This window comes from Peromyscus californicus, unplaced genomic scaffold (genome assembly GCF_007827085.1).
Source record: "Peromyscus californicus insignis strain IS unplaced genomic scaffold, ASM782708v3 Scaffold_15__1_contigs__length_86483966, whole genome shotgun sequence".
Lineage (NCBI taxonomy): Eukaryota > Metazoa > Chordata > Mammalia > Rodentia > Cricetidae > Peromyscus > Peromyscus californicus.
Window position 1 is genome coordinate 53,480,844 of NW_026294447.1, and position 13,713 is coordinate 53,494,556.

The 13,713-nt window shown below is 43.9% G+C and overlaps 1 protein-coding gene and 1 long non-coding RNA gene across 6 annotated transcripts in view; one reads left to right on the plus strand and one right to left on the minus strand.

Annotated features, from left to right (window-relative positions):
* Dicer1 (dicer 1, ribonuclease III) overlaps positions 1-8,692 on the minus strand; it is a 66,861-nt gene extending 58,169 nt beyond the window's left edge. For 3 of the 5 annotated variants that reach the window (XM_052738872.1, XM_052738875.1, XM_052738873.1), the window contains exon 1: positions 8,560-8,690. The gene's annotated coding sequence lies outside the window, so the exon portion shown is untranslated. Of the gene's footprint in view, positions 1-8,559 lie in introns of all 5 variants that reach the window. The other 2 variants (XM_052738876.1, XM_052738878.1) reach the window with 2 other exon arrangements.
* A 751-nt stretch (positions 8,693-9,443) lies between these two features.
* Positions 9,444-10,620, plus strand: LOC128110891 (uncharacterized). The gene is made up of 2 exons (XR_008218362.1): positions 9,444-9,559; positions 10,386-10,620. It is a non-coding gene; the product is annotated as an uncharacterized LOC128110891 (long non-coding RNA).
* Positions 10,621-13,713: the final 3,093 nt, after the last annotated feature.

Genomic DNA, 13,713 nt, shown 5'->3' on the forward strand with positions numbered 1-13,713 from the left:
GTAATCCAAACACTCAGCAAGCAGCACTGGAGAGGCTGGGGCAGGAGGATTCCAAGTTCAAGGTCAGTCTGAGGACACAGGGAGATCCTGTCTTTAAAAAAACATACACACAAAGCCCCAACTTTCTTGCTCTAACCTTAAATTCACATCTATTAATATAAAGCAGCTTTCTGGAGTTAAAATACAAAACTCAGTTTAAATATCTTCTATTTCCACAAGACTTTAAACAACCTGAACTATTTTAACAGGTTAACATCTCCATCCATGACACTCCAAGCCCCATGGAATGGTTAGAATGAAACTGTCAAAGCTATGGAGTGTCAATTTGCACAATTAATGTGACATCATCCAACTACAGTCATTCTCATCGGCCTCAAGTAACTAGTAACCACTCAAATTAATTAATAAAAGATGATCTGGGTCTATCCTTGAAGACAGTGGGAAATGACATGTATATCATGAAGCTTTCCTGCCCAAAGTACAAGGCCTGAATCCAACCACTAGGAAACAAAACCAAATCTGATATTCATTTCACAAAACAGCATCAGGAAAAAGCTGAGAACCTTCCAGATTAAGAGGAGAAGAAACAGGACAACTAAGTGAAACGCACAATCCTGAAATGAATCTACACAATACCTTGTTTCTCTGGTGAAATAAGAAGTGGTATTTTAAGAGAAATGATTAGCATAAGATAAGTAAATTTATACCACAAGTCCTAGTCTGAATTCTTCATGTGATATAGACAATGCAGGCAGGCATCTTATGGGGGCATTTCCCCACTTAGGCCAAGGCCACAAGTGTCTACATAAGTGTATATATTTCTCTGTATATAGTTTATATTTTCTTATATCTTTATACATTCATAATACATTATTTATATATGTACACACACACACACACACACACACACACACACACACACACACACACACACACACACACACTATGTCTACCAGAGACAGTTGAAACTTCTTATAAACACCTAAGAAAAGCTCCAGGCATTCAACTGGAAAGAGGCTGGAAGCTAAAGCCTATCTTAACAAAAAATTACCCTGAAGATCCAAAGTGTTAGGAAGCCCCAGCCTGCTCAAAGAACAGCTCAATACTAACTCTGCTTCACACTGCATCCACACTTTAGGTTCCTATCACTTCTACCACCAGAAGTTTGTCTTGTCCTTAAAATTCTCACAATTATGATTAGTCTGACATTACCTGACTTTATTATATGTAACATATACACATAAAGATTAGAACTTGGGATTTAAATCCCCTTTTAATATTTAGTTATACAGTACACTATCCTGAAGAAATAGACAGCATCAACACAGTGGCATATGCAGGTGTAATAGAGTATGAGCAGGACCATGGACAGGCTTCTCAATGTCTACACATTGTTGGCTATCTAGAGTGTAGCAAATCTGACAGCGAGGAGTCTGTCAGATTCTCAGTCAGCAACACCAAGCTGCACTAGAGGAGACAGAATGTCTGTCTCTAAGATGCTGCCAACCCACCCAAGGCTTTCTCTAGTGTTCAACCTTACTCCCAAGGCCTCCATCCTGGAAGCTCTTCCCAGAAGGTCTCGGTTCCATCATCCCCATGTTTTTAGTCATCAATTGTAAAGTTTGACAAGGGCAATCTACCCAGATCTTATTTTTAATGTACTGTCTCAGTCTGAAATGGAGAAGTCCCTAGATTATAGTGTTTAAGAGATTACTGACTGTAAGGTATCTGATGGATCTAGTATATTTGATCTCGAGACTTATGAAAAAAAACAAAACAAAACACAGCAGTCCAGGCTGACTTGCCCTTAATGACAAACCAAGTTATAGAACGTGAGCTTTGGTGTTCTGAGGCAGAATCTCACTAGGTAACCCCAGGCTGGCTTTGACTTCATGATCCTCCTGCCCAGTGCTGGAATTTCAGGTATATGCTGTTGTCATCTCAGCTTGGCTGTAGGTATTTATTTATGTGTTATTATTTTGTTTCAAGGCAGGGTTTCTCTGTGTAGCCCTGACTGTCCTGGAACTAGTTCTGTAGACCAGACTGGCCTCCAACTCACAGAGATTTACGTGCCTCTGCCTCCCAAGTGCTGAGATTAAAGGCACTGAACATCCCTGCTTGGCTGACCATAGGTTTTTAAAACACGTCTTAGTTTCTACTATCAGTTAAGTTTCAAACATATCTGTCCTGAGGATATTCAGAATTTTGTCCCTGTATTAGCCCATTACTTGTTTATGAGTAGCCATAGCCTAACTCAAATGTCTATAGATGGAAGGGCTTGCCTATATCTCCTATTACATTATATAAAATTATAGATATAGATGCATATTTGGGGGGTGTGAGTCATATATTCCATCAAACCAGAAGTTTAAAAGCCAAAGAACGACTGGTCTACATCAGGTCAAACAGCACATAGAAAGGTTATGCCAGCTTAAAGTACTATGATCTAGATGGGAGGGCAGATGAGGAGGAAGTGGGAGAAGTTGAGGGAGGGAAAACCATAGTCAAAATATATTATGTGAGGGAAAAAAATCCATTTTCAATAAAAGGAAAAATGAAAATATGCAAAAGTTATATATGTACATATATATATATATATTTACATCATTTTAATCATTCCCTTCCTTCCCTCCCACTCCTCTCACGCCCCTACTCCCTCTCACATTGATAGCTTTTTTCTTTGAATATTACTAATACTTATATATGCACATAGAATATATAAGTACAAAAACAAAAAGAAAACTCGTCTATGAAAATGCTGTGCATAAGCCCACTTTTTTGGACTGCCTTCCGTTATGAAACTGGATATGTATTTCAGTATTAGTAACATGGAAGTCATGGCATAATCTAGTTACACAAAGAATATAGCAAAATGTTCTCTAAAGTACATATCTGAAGAAAAATAGTATCATCTAAATTTTATCAATAATAAGAAATAGGCCAGAACTGGGCAGCAAACTGTTTCCTGACAGCTTCCAGGGACCAAGAGCTTACTGAGGAGAACATGGAGATTCAGAGGCCGCCAGGTGCCCAATGTGTCTCAGTGATAAGCTACAAGAGTTAGTGTAAAACCCTGGTCCTCCAACACTGAACATTAGCTCCTCAGAACTCCTAAACGTTATGATGGTGGAGTTTGAAATGGATGAAGCCCACAGTACCACTAAGATGCCACAGGTGAGTGAAGCTGTGCACCAAGACGTGGGAAAGGAGAGAGACCATAGGCTTGTCCATGTTTACCTTACCGTCCCTTAGCTTTGCTCTTCCCAACAGAAGACAGAAAGTCTGACTTCAAAATATCTCCAAGTGCTAGACAACTCTACTGTCTTACTTTTTCCTTCAAATAGTTAATGATAAGCCAGAAGGACTAGTGCTCACTGTTAATCCCAGCACTTAGAAGTCAAAGGCAGGGAGATCTCTGCAAGTTCAAGGCCCATCTGGTCTACATCATAAATTCCAGGCAGACCAGGGTTACATAATGAGACCATGTCTCAAAATAAATGAATGAATGAATAAGTAGTTACGAATTTAACTCTTAAGCAAATAACTTTCTTCTATCACCTCAAAGGTCAATTTTTAGCCAGGCCGGGAATTGAAGCCAGAGCACCAGGCAAATGCTCTACTACTGAGCTTCTGCCTCAACCCAAAGATCACATCTTTAAACTAGCATTCTGCTCTCATTATTTGGATTAAGTGTATTTTTTTTATTCTGAACTGATTGTCTTGTTTTATAACCCCCAAGAGAATATTTTTCAAATGTGTTTTTAAAAATCTTTATCACATACACTCATCTGTCACTTAAAAAATAAGTTGCGATTAGCCAGCTCAACAATGAAAATGTCGCCAGTACTAATCAATCTCCAAGTACTGCAGCAACTCTCTTCCATGATTCCAGATACTTCTCCCAGTCTGCAGTGCTCACGCAAGCACAGCTCATGTACAAGTGGAGAAGAACCCAAGGGCATGATCTGTCCATTATCAGGGGAGTCAAGATCTTTTTCAAAAGCCTTACCATGCCAGCAGGATTCCTCTTCACAACACTGTTAGTTTCTAAAACCTTCAAAAAGTTTTATAAAGATAGACTAATCTACTTGGCAAAACCAAGTACTCCCTTACACAAGTGCTGTGTGTGGCAGTGACAACACATGTGTGCTTAATCCTTGTGATACTATAAACCTCAGCATAGCTAAGAACATATCATGTTACTATGTGGCTTCCGTGTCTCAGGAACCAAGCCTCAGCAGCTGGCCAAACTCAAGCTCTAGGCCTAAAAGCTACCTGGGCATCTTCATGTCCTGTCAGTTTAGTCAATGACTTGGAACATCTAAGTGAGTATCAGATCTGGGGTACCAACAATTCACCAGCCATTTTAGAGAGATGAGAAAGTCACTGGACCTGATATTCAAGGAAGGCTTTCTCACATGGCCAAAATTTCCCATTTCCCTAGCTACACCTCAAACATATACTTTTCTCTCTATGATCTTTTATTTATCAGGTCCAAACCACCACACAAGCAGTCCTACTTTTTCACCCAACACAAACTCCTGAAGGCCAGCAAAAATACCACTGTTTGCAAAGTCCTGACTGCTTCTAGTGCCCCAGAGGGTACACTCCTCAATGAACTTACCTGCCACCAGTCAAAACCTGCATGCTACAAGGGACACTTCAACTCCACTGGAGAAGACATCACCAGAACCACACATGCCATCTTAGCAAGGCTTTCTGACTGTGCTTTGTGCTTTTGACTGTGTTTCTCTATCACCTGTATAGGTCAACACTGTCTCCATACATTGACAATGCTATTTTGTGGGAGAATCCAAACCATCAACCCCTGTTCATAAAGGAGAAAAGTCTGCTGCTCCTGGCTAACTGGTACACTTCCTTCATCAATCGATGGCAACTATAATTAGCCCTAGTTCCTCTTTCACTTTGGCAAATTAAAACAAAACAAAAAAGTAAAAGCACTTTAGTTACACGTAAGCTGTGAATAATTATCTTTGCTTGAAGCTCTTCACATAATTCTCCCATCCATAGACTATCCTACACCTGCACTATTATTTCATAGTTCTCTAAAACACCTTTTTATTATCATAAGGACGTCCTACATCCTTTCTCAGAAAACATATTATTATACAAATGCTCATCTATGCATAGAATTTTTGAAAACTAGAGTCTCTTTAGAAATGTTGGTAATCATCAAAGAATCAGGAAAAAGGGGCTAAAACGTCTAAGCAGCATAGTCTAAAGAGGTGGAATACTACCGAAACACTGTTACCTCCATAGAGTACGGCCTAGTTTGAAGATACTGCGAAGAAATCTGTAAATAAAAGCCAGCACAACACACACACATCTGTTGGCTTTGAGGATGAGCTAAACTCTTGAATGCTCAAATAGCAGATCCTAAGGTAAACAAAATAATCACCAGGCTCCAACTTTCTATTTGTACAAGGTACACAGAAATCTTAGCAGCCCCTTCCTCTGGCTCCATCAGGGCATAACAGCCTGCTGATCCACTAAAAACATTCTGTGATAAGAATCCCTGTTTGCTTTACTGTGGTAAGAACCAAGATTCTAAAAATCAGTAACCCCTGGACTGGGAAAAGATTCTAGTCCTTTATTGACACAGAGGAACTATTTGTAGGAAATTAAGAGTCTGGAAGAAAGCTGAGCCTAGTGTTTTGATCTAATGATCAACAACCAAGACCACTTTGGGGTCTATGCCCAAAAAAAGAAATGACAGCAGGCCCCGATCAGAGCCATTCACATCCATGCTCACAGCACCAACTACTCTCAAAGATGGAAACCCCAGGTTGTCCCCCACAGTCGGCTGGAAAAGCAGAACAGGACATACACAGGTGCTCCTCCACCGTCGATGGCCCTAGAAACCCACTTCTAAGTTGAAAACAGAGAACTGGGAAAAGTGTGTACTTAACATATCAAACTTTCTAACTCAACAACAGAGCACAGTGTATCATTGGTTACCCCTCACGATCACATAGCTGACTAGGACAGGAAAAAGAATCAAAAATTCAAAATTTAAAGAAGTTTCTACTGTAACTGCACATTTTCACATATCTTAAAGCTAAAAAACGTCAAGTCAAACCATTATAAGCTAGGGACCATCTATACATACAAACAGAATATCAGTCAGCCTTTCAAAGTGACAAACTGATGCATGCATGGCATGAAGCCCCAAGGTACTATGTCGGTGTAATACACCAACTCAAAGACAAATACTGAATGACTATACTTACATGGGGTTCCTAGCATAGGCAAACTCAAACAGAAGGAGAAGAGAAAATGGTGGTCACTTAGGAATGAAGGCCAGAATGTGCAGTTAGTGTTTAGGCGGGGAAAGTGTCCCAGTGAGAGAAGATGTTTGGAGTTGGATAGTGGCAATAACTGCAAAATGTGAATGCAATTGCACTGTACACTTAATGGCTAAAGCTGCAATCATGTGTATTCTGTCACATTTTAAAACAGTTGGAAACATTCAGATGAGCAGAGGTCACCTGAACATTCAGTTTGACAGAGCTTCCCCCACTCCACCTGTATTAACACACTTCATGCAGACTGCCGAAAATCCACTTGGACAGCACACTTTGAGGAGTAGGCACGCTGGCATTCTGGAACCAAACCATGAATCAGTCAAGGCTCAGGCAGACAGAAGTAATTATCACTGAGTCTCACTTCCCTAGTGTGTAAAATCAGGAAGGCGGTCACTACACCAACACACCAAGAATTCAATGAGAATGTGTGAAAAGAACCTGACACATCTTGGCACATATTGATGAGATTTACCCAATGTCCTCCTTACCTGCCACACATAAGCATGTGCAGCCTTCAGAGAGGGAATACTTAGAGCACATCCACCTTCTCAAGTGACGTCACTGTCTCACATCATCAGGCAGCAGCAAAGAGTAAGATATGGCAATGCTAGAACGCTATGCTATAAAAGTTATCCTCCCTAGAAAGCAGAACTACACCTAAACACTATTCATTATCCACCACCACAAAATCACTATCCAATCAGAACCAAGGGAGTCAGGCCTGGCGGTGCACGCTTGTAATTCCAGGACCAGAGAGACTGAGTGAGGCAGAAGCATCCTGAGTTCAAGAAAGACAGAAATAAGCTACATCAAAACATTTTCTAAATCCAAGACAAGAAAGCTCAGCAACTGGGAGAGAGCCTAGCTATACAATTCCTACTCAGAAAAGCTGCCATAATGCAGTATTCAGCATGGGAAGTAAAGGCAACCCTTACTAAAGTAGTTGTAAGGTCCTTTACCACCCAACTGAAACCAAATCAGTTATCTTTTGGAGTCATTCACAAGCTTAGGCTACTAAAACCAACCCTTGGTGCTGACAGTTCTAATAAAATACACTCTCTGTTCATGAGCATGTGCACTTATATTACACACTGCATGTGCCACAGGTAGCCTCAAAGACACTTGGCACAACAGATGATTCCAGAACTCAGTTTCCAAAGGTATCAGTAATATCAAAACTACTGCACCAGCCTCACCCAGAATTCATCTTTTAATAAATTTTTGAGCTCAATGGAAATTTTACTTAGAAAGTTTAATGTTTTTTCACGGTGTGGTCACAATGGAAATTTTACTTAGAAAGTTTAATGTTTATACCAATGAATTTCCAACTTCGTGAATGCATTTTATAGCAGGTGTCATATTTCCCAAGTTGCTAAACTTTCGCCCTTTTTCTACTGACTGATGGTGTGGCTCCTCAGAAAACTGACAAATCAGGACTGCAAAGATTCAGAAACTCAGGCAGGGGCGAGCTCCCATGTAATTCTCTTTCATCAGATGGCGGTTTTCAACACTCGATCATCAGAATACTTATGACATCATACATTAGTAACTTAACCCTTTAACTACAACTCTCCTCACAAAAGCAAGGGCTATAGATCAAAGACTCCTCAATCATCTGTTTAAGCAAATCTCCAGGACACTGGCACTGTCCTGCAGGCAAAATCACAAGGGCAGCTCAGCTCTGCTAGGCAACCCACTCTGGTGTGCTAGCCTGAAAGGCACACCATTTGTCCAATGAAAGCCCCTTCGCAGGGTCCAGGCACAGCGACCTGAGGGGAGGGGCCAAAAGGATGGCTTCGGCCACCCGTCCCCTGGGGCCAGCCCTGGTCACCTGCCAATAAACATACAACAATCCCTCCCAGGGCTCTATAGCCATCACCTCGCCCGAGGCCTTGTCCCCCTCCTGGTCCTCTGAGGTGTTCACGGGTCCCGCGCCATTCGGCAGGCCCGGGGTCGCTCCCGGGGACGCCGGCCCGCGTATGCACCTCCGATCTTCGCCCGGGCTTCGAACGCCGAACAGGACCTGTCAAAGCCCGCTCCTCCCAGGGCCGGAACGCGGAGAGGCCCCGGCTCTGAGTCCCGGGGTGCCGAGGTCCGCGTGGACCGTCACCCGCCCGGGCTCGGCGTCGCGGCCTGCTCCCGGCGCCCGCGTGGGCCTCGCACAAGAGGCGGCCCGGGCATTGCAGTCCCCCCGGGCCCGGACACAAAGCGGCCCAGGGGGAGCCCGCCTCACCTGCAGCACTGGGCGCCGCGGGCCTTCCCGAACCATCGGACCCCGCTCCGGCGCGCGCGTCACAGCCCAGGCCTCCCGGTGCCGCCCGGCGCCGCCGCCGCCGCCGCCATTTCCTGCCGCTCGCCGTCGCCTCGTTCCCGCTGTCAGGTTACTCCATTCACCTGGGCCCGGAGCCGCCCGCGCCTCACCGCGCCGCGCCCCGACCCCTCCCGCCCGCGCCTGCGGAGTCTGCGCAGCGCCCTGCTCGCCCGCAGCCCGCGCTCGGCCCGCGGCGACGGCGCACAGCGGCTTGGAGAATCCCACCGGCGTCGCGCCGCCGCTCCGCGCCCCCTCGCTCGTTCACCCCGCGGCCGCATGAAAGCCGTCCCGTGATTGGACGGAGTGCGGAGGTGAAAGGTTAATCCGGGTACCCCAGCCACTCAGGAGCTAGGAAACAGCGGGCTCGGGCCGAGACGGCGTCTGCGGCCCATCGCGAAGACCAAGCCGTGTAACGCAGTCGGGCGGGCAGCAGGACTTCTGGCCCCGCCGCCTCTGCCGCCGCGGGCTACGCAGTCTGGGCTTAGTCTAGAGGAGCCTCCCAGCTCTGGTGGCACCTTCACGGATCCATCTGCAAGCCCCTCTGCACGGCCCTTTGGGTCCCCAGAGGCCAGCCCTGGAGGCCAACTTGGACAACCAGAAAATGCCCTCGGTGTGCCGAGGCTTGGTTTTATAGGTCGGAGCCTTCTGCCGCGCCTCCTTGCTCAGAGTTCAAAGGAGTAAAGAGGCTGACTTAAAGAAAACCATCTTAGTGCAGGACACTCTCCCACCTCCCATGTTGGCATCTCTTGCAGAAGATTCCCCCCCCAGACAGCTGTACTCCAGGTGAGGGATAGATGGTACTAGCACCTGGCTTCTCGCTGCCCCTGGTAGCGTTTAGTGGCAGCTCTCCCTCTGCACTGCATTCAACGGGGTGGCCACCAGTCCCACGTGATTACTGTTGCTTCTCTGAATTAAGGTGGAGGTATGATTTGCTCATCTTTGTGCTTACAAGTTGAAGTGGTTTATTTATTAGAATGAAAACTAGTGTCATTATTATTATTATTATTATTATTATTATTATTATTATTATTATTATTACTACTATTATTTTGAAACCAGGTCTCACTGTGTCGACCAGGCTGGCCTGGAACTAGGAGGCCTAACTTTAAAAAGATCAGTTCATTCATTTATTTGTGTGTCTGTGAGTATATGTGAGATGCCTGGCTTGGAGCTGGGATCCTCAGGATTTCACAACAAATGCTCCTAACCTCCGAGCCAGTTCTCCAGCCCCCCGTTTATTTCTCTGATGTGAGCACTAGAAATTTTTAAGCTTCATTGGCTAGCATTGAATTTAAGGCTTACAGGCCTGTGTACCTTATGTGCTCCCCATTTTAACAGAGGGGAAAAAACCCAGAGTAACCTCCAATAAGTCTGCAGCTAGGATATGAACAACTGAGATTTCAATCTTATGCTGTCTTCCCAGCTGGTGTGTTCATTCAGTCCTGTGCTCAAATTTTGGTCATGTGTTAATTGGCTTGATGTTAATGGCTTAACATCATGGGTAAATTAGGAAATAAAATGGTTTTGGCTGACCACATTTAAAAAATGTTTCTTAATAAAAATAAAAATAAATAAAATAAAGCACTGTAGGCAATAGATCTCCCGAGAGAAGACATAAAGGGTTTTTGAAAGTGGTCCTTTATAAGCAGAATGAAATCTGATAAGAAGTGTAGGGCTGCACTGAGGTATACTGGCAGCAGGACTGGGGATGGGTAGAACTGATGTTTCTTCCTGTTTTCCTTCCATAGTCTCTCAGGAGCAGCTCAAAGCCAGCAGCATGGCTCAGCTGGTAAAGTTGCTTGCTTGCACTGCAAGCCTGACAACCTGAGTTCAAATCCTGGGACCCACCTGACTTCAGGTGGAAAGAGAGAACTGATTCCTCAAAGTTACCCTCTTACCTCCACACACATTGTTGTATCCTCCTCCCAACACACACACATCACAAAAATAAAATTTTTTTAAGCCAACTGGGCTTGTCCACTAGCAGATGTTTCTGATTTTATTGGGGTTTTTTTTTTTGTTTTGTTTTTAATAACTGGAGAGCATGGTGGTCCATCTGTCTTTCAAATAAAAAAAAAATGAATTTGGACTATCCAAGCACGAGGAGGAGGTTGAGATAACAAAATCACAGACCAAGGCTAGCCTGAGCTACATGCCACAGCCCTGGTGTGTGTGTGTGTGTGTGTGTGTGTGTGTGTGTGTGTGTGTATCTCCACAAAGGGTGACCTTTGCTAATGCAGTTGGACAGTGTCCTGCTCTCAGGAACATTGCCTTTCAGAAACAGCTGCAAAAGAAACCCCTCCCACCTGACCACTCAACTCACACACTGATCACCTCTGGAAAGACCCTCACCAATAAACAGCCAATCAAAATGCACCAATTTCTCCCCATAATTCAGCCTTCTAGTCCTCATATACAGCCTCCCTTTTCAACATGTCACAATTCAACACAATTCCAGAATTGTGAATTCAGAGCTACTGGTCATTGAACCCATGCATGCTAGGCAAGTGCTCTCTATATACCCTGCTCTGTTTGTGGGTTTTAGAGCTGACCTATAATAATCTTTGGGTTTTTCAATATTCAGAATTTTAGCATTTGAGATGCATCCTTCAGGATTACAATAAGCAGCAATGAAAAATAAACAGTAAGGCCAGGCAGTGGTGGTCTATACCTTTAATCCCAGCACTTGGGAAGCAGAGGCAGGCAGATCTCTATGAGTTCGAGGCCAGCCTGGTCTACAAAGTGAGTTCCAGGACAGCCAGGATTGTTACACAGAGAAACCCAGTTGAAAAAAAAAGAAAAGAAAGAGTAAAGAAGAGTCTGTCCCCTACATGCATTCCCAAGCCCCAACAGCAAACGATTGTTTCTTGTTCATTCTTCAAACTTGCCTTCACAAACAAGCCAAGGAACTTATTTATTCTGTCTTCTTCATTTACAACAACCCTGGCATGCAATACACATTTACTATATCTTGTTTTTAATGTAGTATATACAAATACAGGACATATCTATAGCAATGTGGAAGAACTCCTGGTTTGCCATCATTCACCAGTCTTTTGCAATTCAATACTGATCCATTTAGAATTGATCCAGTGTATGGGGTAAGGCATGATTCCAAATGACCCCCACCCCAGACACCTACACAACTGCCCATTTACTAGCCATTTGTAGAATATCTGGGTTCTGAAATTCTCCATTCCAGTGGTCTGTCTGTCCACGCTCCAGGTGCTGGTTTGTTTTCAATGTGGAGCTATCAAATCTTGTAAGGGATAGAGTTTCACATTTTGTTTGGATCTCCAGGAATCTCAGCTGCTATTTCAAGCCACACTAAACAATGGTACAATACCACATGCAATGCATTTTCTGTGAGCTAACTTTTCTTTTCCCTCAGAAATTCATGAGTCCACACTGACACAAGAAAGAATAAGTAACTGAGGAGGAGCAAAAGCTCTTCCTTACCGTAGAGTAATTTTAGAAGGGGTAGTGGGATGGCAACGATCACCATTTGGCAATTGTGTTTACTAAATCTGGTGGATAAGTGTTGAACGAGGCATGAGAGATCCCCACACAGATTCAAAGCATGCCCTCTGAACTCTTCTTTGAAAAGTGGTAACTTTACAGAAGGGCCGCCTAGCAGATGCCATCTCACCCAGATAAAGTCAGCTGCCGTGGGAGGGGATCACAGATACACCCACTAGAGTCACCCAAGTGTCTCAGTGTCAAGTTAGAAGTACAGCTATGGAGGGGTCCAGAGGGAAAATGCCCCTCGGAGAGTGGCAGAGTGCATGCAGACCCTGATCTTCATTATTGTGCAGCGTGGGCAGAGCACAGATGTGTGTGCCTTGTGGCCAAAGTCCCAGCAGGACAGTGTCTGCTTTGGCCAGCAGCCAGATGTGCAGCAAACAGCCACAGCCCAAGATGGGTGGGTGAACAACACACACTGCTTGTGTTACCCTGACTGGTTTCCTAATTTTTCTTAATATAAGTCTATCAGAGAAAACCCTGCGTAACGTTTTAGGGACTGTGCATGCCAAGGGCCAAGGTCTGTCCATGAGGAGCCATGGAAACAGCCTTGCCTCCCAGGAATGTACATGTTGGTCCAAGGGCTTGTCTCTCCGCAGTCCTGATTAGTCCAGCTCAGCCAAAGGTCAGCTCTGCCACCAAAAAGGAAGGATGTGAACTCCAGGGTCTTTCAGATCCATCTTCTGTCATTAGTGTCACCAGCGATGACCACAGTACCACACTGGTAGTGTTTCTGCAAAAAATGCATTTCCTGAATGTGTTGTAGAGCCACCAGACAGACCCAAATTAAAGAGTAGTCAAAATTCTTAACAACCAAAGAAGGACTTCAGAATGGTTTCAGAAGGGTGGCGAGATGGCTTAGCAGGTGAGAGTCCTTGCAGCTAACCCTAACGACCTAAGTTCAAGCCCAGGACATGATCTGATCTCCATGTGTGCATTCATACACACAGAAGTGCGCAAATAAACAGAATGTAAATAATAAAAATATTTTTTAAATGGTTTCAGAGTGAAGAATACTGAAGATAAGTGAAAACTAAATAAAATACATGATCCTTTTCTGTCCTAAAAACGGTCTAGATCTGGCAAAGATGAGTGGGACTGGGAGATGAAGGGTGTAGGGCTGATCTTTGAACTTTCCTGCCATCACTGTGGAATTATTTTCAAATAAAAAGTGAAAAAACAAGGAAAAGTAAACCTATAAAAAAGAGTAAGTTACCCATAGAAGAGCTATTTAAACTCTTATGAGTTTGCCAAGGTCACTGCATACAAGGCTGATATATGAAAATAATTGAATTTCTATGTTCTAGTAATAAATAATAGATATTTCATATTTTAAGTGTCTTACAATGGCCTCTCTCTCTCTCTCTCTCTCTCTCTCTCTCTCTCTCTCTCTCTCTCTCTCTCTCTCTCTCTCTGTGTGTGTGTGTGTGTGTGTGTGTGTGTGTGTGTGTGTGTTTCTTTACTGTTCCCTAGCATATAACTCATAAAAAAAAATCTCTGGAACCTTCAAAAGGATGTCTTTGTATGATAATGAGGTAACTGACAGCTGGTAGT